This window comes from Sinocyclocheilus rhinocerous, unplaced genomic scaffold, assembly GCF_001515625.1.
Source record: "Sinocyclocheilus rhinocerous isolate Xijiao unplaced genomic scaffold, SAMN03320098_v1.1 scaffold1522, whole genome shotgun sequence".
Lineage (NCBI taxonomy): Eukaryota > Metazoa > Chordata > Actinopteri > Cypriniformes > Cyprinidae > Sinocyclocheilus > Sinocyclocheilus rhinocerous.
In genome coordinates this window covers 148,445-155,797 of record NW_015637563.1, presented here as the reverse complement: position 1 = coordinate 155,797, position 7,353 = coordinate 148,445, and the positions used below count along the sequence as shown (strand labels likewise).

General features: G+C 38.3%; 1 long non-coding RNA gene across 1 annotated transcript; it reads left to right on the top strand.

Annotated features, from left to right (window-relative positions):
- The first annotated feature begins 917 nt into the window (after nt 1–917).
- LOC107749055 (uncharacterized) lies at nt 918–6,887 on the top strand. Its single transcript, XR_001640988.1, has 4 exons — nt 918–976; nt 5,583–5,676; nt 5,866–5,948; nt 6,101–6,887. It is a non-coding gene; the product is annotated as an uncharacterized LOC107749055 (long non-coding RNA).
- Nucleotides 6,888–7,353: the final 466 nt, after the last annotated feature.

Genomic DNA, 7,353 nt, shown 5'->3' with positions numbered 1-7,353 from the left:
TGCACCAAGAGCTTGTAACACTCCAAAGAGAAAGGAAACATTGAAATCGCATCATATGACCCCTTTAATAATTTGCAGTGCGTGTAAATCTTTGAAAAATCGTATTTTACTTTGTGCACTTCAAACACTATTCATCACGAAACCACAAATGTGGCTCTTTTCTGCCGTCTTTTTTTTTTTTTTACTAAAACTAAAACTTTTGTTTGCGAGTTAAAAAGTTTTGCTTGTGAGTGAAGCTGTCTCTCAGTGGGCGGTCTCTACCCACCAGGATGAAAGGCCTTTTTCTATTGGTCACTCTTGATTGAAGTCACAGGTTGACCACGTCCACTACGTTTCCCCTGGGCCCAGAACAAAGCCACTAGAAGGCAAGCCTGCAACCATTAGCCGAAAAAGCGTAACAGCTAAAGTTAACACTTCCGGTCTGACAGTACGTGGGAAAGGAGACCAGAGGCCTTTTTTTAATGGATGTCAATGGAGGAGAGGCTTCACTACGCTGAACAAACAGCTTTTTAGAGGAAACGGCTTATCATTTAATGAATCGACAGCCTATCTGCTAATCTTCAACGTGTTTTACACTAAACAATACTTTTGGATTGAACTATTTTTTAGAGTAAAATGCCTTTTTATAAGAGAAGTCACTGACTTTTTGCGACAGGTGGGATTCAGCTTACGGCACTTCTCATTCATTCCTATGATATCTGTAAACGACAATTGAGTGTCGCACAACTCTGACTGAAATTGAATGACGTCAAGGCTGTAATGTGATTGGTTATTAAAGGACACGTGATCCAAGTTAGCCGTTACTCTTTCTCCAATAGTAAGTAATACAGACACTCTCATCTCCTTATAGTAAGACAATCTCTGCCCGGAATCCTCTCGATTGAAGTCACAGGTTGAGCACGCCCACTATGTTTCCCCGGAACCCCCGCCACTGCCGCCGCAGTCTGACAGAAGAGCGAGCGAGGTTGTTTACTAGGTAAGGTTACTAATTTAACATCTTGAACTCAGTGACAAGTGAACTTAATTATTCTCTCTCTTCTCATGTTCTCCCATCTAAATATGTAACGTTAGCTAAGCCCGTTGTAGATTTGATTAGCCAACAGTATAGCTAGCTGCCAGAGCCCCCAATAGTAAAGCGTCAGGCCAATGTTTTCAGAGATTATAAATTATTATAGCTCCAGTGAAGTAAGGTGAGTAACTCCTCCTTTTATCCTTCCGGAGCGCCTCCGTGGGACTCGAGACCGGTGAGTGGCGCAGGTGTCGTGCATTAGCATTTACTCCACCGGCCTCGCTCCGTTCCCACGGCTCTCGGCCCCGCCCCTCTCATCACACTGACTTTTCTTGCATTTAAAGACACAGGCCCGAAAAACAGCGTGTTTCTGCTTTCACTCAAAATAGGCGTTTTCAAAATGATATAATAAATGATCTGAGGAGTATTTTGAGCTGAAACTTCACAGACACATTCTGGGGCACCAGAGACTTATATTACATTTTGTAAAAAGGGGCATAATATGTCTCCTTTAAGCAACTTTAAATATAATATGCATGCACAATAAACTATTGTACAATTTATTTACATCACTCGACAGAAAGTAAATGTAAAGAAAATGTAAATTAATAACAGTCATAATAAGCATATGTCCAGTACGCGCCTCAGGCTTGCACAGTATCGTCAACTCACTCATCAGAATCTTCTGTAATCCTTGCCAAACTTCGCCACGGCTCATTCGTTTCTTGTTGAGTCCTCAGCAAACTTCGAGAGTTGGTTGAAGCGGCTCATTCGGTTCTTTTTGAGTTGGACGTGCTACTTCGGCTGTGCGTCCTGCGTCATCAACCCGGAACTAAAGTTCGATTCAGTTCGATTTGTGAACCGGCTCAACCGGTTACTTCCTGAGAACAGGCTCAAAAGAACGATTAGTTCAAGAACCGAACATCACTAGTCTGAACCAGAGCTTGGAAATGTTCTTGCCCTCCACAGTCAGGGGTGGACTGGTCATCTGGGCTTCTGGGAATTTTACGGCCTCATGTTTGCCCCTCTCTCCTCATATTTTTTTTAGATATAGCCCCTAGAATAGACCACGGGTCATTCAAAGGTAAAAATATAGAATAAATGCATTTATTCTATATTTTTACTTTTGAACGACCCGTGCACCACGTATCAATCAGGTGATCGCTGCAATGTCTGCATTCACCTCTCTTCACTTCGTTCTGACATAATCTGGAAATGGTCATGCAAAGAACAATCTTCGATAAGTAAAAATGTAAACTATTCTAAAAAAAAAATGAGGAGAGAGGGGAAAACATGAGTTAGAGAGTCAGTAAAATCCCCAGCTATCAGGTTATTTTACTAAAGCTGATGATGGAGTGGAAGTTGTGAAGCAGCAAGTGGACCGGGCACATGGAGCAGATCAAAATCACATCGTCCCCACAGATGTTAGGTTAGTTTGATTAACAAGTTAACAACTTGATGGATGTATATTGTTTTTTGTGTTTGAACAAAGTATATTCGCTTATGGGTTGAGAGATAAACCGGTAGAAATATAGCCTATCACTCGTTTTGCGCGGCATGGTGTAGGTTAAGCGTTTCATTTAAACGCATTTTAAGCATTGTGGTTTAAAAACAAATGTAACTGTTCAGGGACATTAAGCAGTGGGGCAGAATTAATTTTGGCAAATGCGCGCGTTATTTTTCGCACCTTGTGCTTAAACGTTCAAATGCAGTTGTGTTTCAAAATGTCTCCTCGTCAACACAGTCATTTGTGTCTTAAACGAACGTTAATAGTTAAATATAAAGCATGTGTAGTAGTAGGCTATATGAGATTCTAATATGATGAGATTTTAAAGGGATAGTTCACCCAAAAATGGAAATGCTGTCATCATTTACTCAGCCTCAAGTTGTTCTAAACCTGTAAGAATTTCTTTGTTTTCCTCAACATAAAAGAAGGTATTTTGAAGAATGTTCGTAACTAGAAAGTTTCTGGTCCCCATTGACTTCAGTAGTGTATTTAGTTTTTCATACTATGGAAGTCATGGGGGGCCCAGCACTGTTGGGTTACCAGTATTGTTCCAAATATATGAAGAGTTTATTTGCAAAAACAGATTTTCAATTTTCAAAATCATGTTTTTTATTATGTTTTTATTGTCTTTTATTGTGTTCGTTAGCTGTATTTTTTTTTGTCATTTTTTAACTTAATCAAAATAACCCAACTGCAGTTTGATCGAGAATAATTGGAATGCAAATGAAAAAACATCATTTTTGAAAATGGTTAAAAATGGAGTTATCCATTTTTGCAAATTAACTCTTCATATACTTTTACATTCAACAGCAGAAGGAAACTCACAACAACTCACAGGTTTAGAACAACAACAGACCTTTAATTTTTGGGTGAGCTATTAATAATGTACTCGTTCTAATAAATTTATATTGTAATGTACTCATTCTAATATATTTAAAAAATCATCTTAACATTGCTGGTAGGTTATCATTGCACAAATTAACACACTCTCTACTTTAAAAAATAAAAATTAGAAGAGTTCTAAACTAACTCTTCACTCTATCTAACGCACACACGCTCAGTCACTCACACAGATCACGCTGCGCACACTCAGACATTCAGGAACAAACTTTTTAGTGCTGCCCCGCAATTTTATCAACTTAAGCTACACTCTCTCTCTCTCTCTCATAAATGAACACTTGATGAATTACACTTTTCTGAGAATAGAATATAGTGGAGATCGCTAAACTACAAGCTAACTGGTGTTTTCAGAAAGGAAGCGCATTTATCCACAGTGGAGAGAGATTTGGAGATATTTCCGTATTGCGCAAGTGTGAAGCTCTGTTTCGGGGATTACGTCTCTATATTTCAGGCAACCCAGTTGTGTTCCTCTGCGGCCAGATTAAACCTCGTTGTAGCCAATATATTATGCTCTATTCATTATTTTTTTAGAAACCTTTTCTGCTCTATTTTAAACGGTGTTCTTGTATTCAAATTAAGCGCGGTCCACTGCTGCACACGTGCCACAATATCGATACTGAGACAGCTGTATCGATACTCGTATCGTCAGATCTCTGTGACGATACATCGTCGTATCGAACACAGCACTAATATTGAATTTATACAGTGAAGACTATTCAGTTTATTTGTACATTTATTTTATACAATATAATTTCTTATTCAGTGCTTTAAGTGTTTCAAGGTAGGTCTATTTTTGTAATTTGTGTCTGTTTACTTGTCTTAAGTATAAGCTTGTTTTTACTTAGGCTAGTATTTTTATTTATTTATTTTTTTTATGTTTTTAAATATTGAAATTGGTAACAAGAATTATAAAATTTCAATGCATCAAAATTTTGATAGGATAAAAATCCTATTTAAAGATGTGTCATGTACATTTTGCATTCTGCTCTTTTTTTGTAGATTTCAAGTACTTTTGTTCATACAATAATACATTTATTTCAATCCTCTATTGAAAAAAAATAAAAACCATCACATAATTTGTAAAGGTTTTACTGGTTATAATGAAAATTGTATTGGTATTAATGGAAACTGTAATGGCGGCTGTTGGTCTCTGCTGGTAATTGGTCACCTTCTATTCGTGGCTTTTGTTAAAGCCACTGAATCCTAATGTAATATGTCCCAAAATACACTACAGGAAACCATTATTTAATGGTTTTAATAGTTAAAAGTTGATGGTTTGTAATGTTTTTGATGGTATTTGTGGTGGAGTGGAATTTGTGATGTTATTTGCCATAAATGCGATAGGATTGCTGTAATAATGTGAGATAGTAGCGACTGTTTGTAGTTGTGGTGGGCCTATTTGGGAGAAAATCCAGGGCCGTTTTTTACTCCCAGTCCGTCCCTGAAGACAATGGCTGCGTTCCACTCCAGTTTTAGACACGCACTCGTGAACGTCCCTACACACTTCACCTCGGGGGAATCCCTGCCACCATTTTGAAGTGCGTTCCACTTCGTGAAGCGAGTCTACTTCATATGTACACTTCATAAATCTGCAAAAATGTCAACAATTCTGTGTTTTTCTGTCAATATGGGGTGCTGTGTGTACATTAATGAGGAAAAAAAATTAACTTAAATGATTTTAGCAAATGGCTGCAATATAACAAAGAGTGAAAAATTTAAGGGGGTCTGAATACTTTCCGTACCCACTGTATATGTCCCACAATGCAGTACGATTGTGACGTCACTTCAGCAGCTCGCGCTCGCAATTACTATCCACACCTGGCACAGTTCGAATGATGGAGGGGAAGGTAGTTTACACCTGTAAGTAAAGTTAGGTCAATTAAGCAGTTTAGAATATTTATATTGAGATAAAACAGCATAATACTTGTAACTACATTAACTGTTATTAAGATTTGTTAATTGTAGTGTTACATTTTACTGTTGTGTAAGACCCACATAATTTGCTTAATACACATTAATAAAGAAAACTACAATGTTAATAATAAACCAGCTTGTAGAAAATAGTGGTTTGCATAATTGAACATTAACCACACAAAAATTCTAAGAATGTTTAACCAAATGCCCACTGCAAATGTATTACAGCCAAGTGTTTATGTTATTGTATAGGGTCAGATGAAGACACTGAAAAACGTATAAAGCTAAGAGCAACAAATGGCAGCCTGTTTACTGGCCGGAGAAATGCTGCCAAACTGGCGTGGGAGTGAGTATTTCTATCAGAAATGTCATTATGCCACATTTGCAGGCTTTTTTTGTTATTTTGAAGTACATTATTATGTCTGTGTTATTCACTGTCGCACATAAAACAAAATTATTGTTTTGGGAAATAACAGAATACTGGACATTCATGTTATTATTATTATTAATAGCTGTCATTTATGTCTTTCGCCAGGACAATTGTTAATGATGCTGGATGGAAAGGTGACGGATGCCCTGGCTTCCAAAAAATTGGGAAATTTAAAGAAAAAATATAAGGTAGCATGTTTATTCAAATGTTCTGTAATTTACCAAAAAAAAAAAAAAATGCTACTGACATTTAAGTGCTGAGTTGCTGATGGACACTTTGAAATTATAGTGCTACAGTTTCCAAATTGTAACGCTGTTCTGTTCTTTCAAACCTTATTCAGGAGCTCCGGAACCCACCAACTGGCACTGGAACAGACCAGGGGGAACCCAGTGCCTGCACGTGGAAGTGGTTTAGTTTAATGCATTCCACTATTGGAGCAAGGGCCAGCATTACTCCCCCTGTTTTCATTTCATCTGCTTTGGCAACCCCACCAAATTAATCTAACCAGCCAGTGCCATCCTCTTACATACCAGATCCACCTTCACCTGTGGCCCCAGAATCCCCAACCCACACATAGCCATCAACAGCAGCCATCATTACTAGTAGCCAACCCCACCCACAGCCATCATCATCATCAGCCTCTGTCACATCAGCCACCGCTCTCTCGCCTGCCTCCCCGTCTGCTTCCTCTGGCAACAGCCCCAAAACCCCCACACCAAAAAGACGAAGGAAAGACCCTTTCAGCATCTGCCATCTCAGACTGACCGCCTCCTAGACATACTGGAGAGGCTGGCTGACCGTTCTAAGCACTAGCAATGCAATACTAAAAAAGTAACAAGAATTGTTCCCGTTATACAGTATCTGCATAATATTTCGTTTTTATTCATTGATTTGTTGCCATATTTTCATTAAAGGAGATTTAAGATGTGTTCTTAAGATGTGCAAGAATTACAGTTCTTATTGACAAGAGAAAAAAGTAATTAAGTGCATTATTTCAGTTTAATATGGCACATTTACATTGTGACTTTACATACTTTGCATGTTTTCTTGACTAAGCAAAAAAATAAATGACAAGAAATAGTTTGAATTCATTTCACTGTTTACACTGCAAAGTTCTTCAATAAAAAGAACACTACAAAAAACCTTTTTGAGTCTGAATGTATAATTACCACTACAGTTTTAAACATTTTACTATTTACATACAGTATCTCACAGAAGTGAGTACACCCCTCACATTTTTGTAAATATTTTATTGTATCTTTTCATGTGACAACACTGAAGAAATGACACTTTGCTACAATGTAAAGTAGTGAGTGTACAGCAACATGATAACGACCCCAAACACACCTCCAAGACGACCACTGCCTTTCTAAAGAAGCTGAGGGTAAAGGTGGTGGATTGGCCAAGCATGGGCATCCTCAAACGGAAGGTGGAGGAGGGCAAGGTCTCTAACATCCACCAGCTCCGTGATGTTGTCATGGAGGAGTGGAAGAGGACTCCAGTGGCAACCTGTGAAGCTCTGGTGAACTCCATGCCCAAGAGGGTTAAGGCAGTGCTGGAAAATAATGGTGGCCACACAAAATATTGACACTT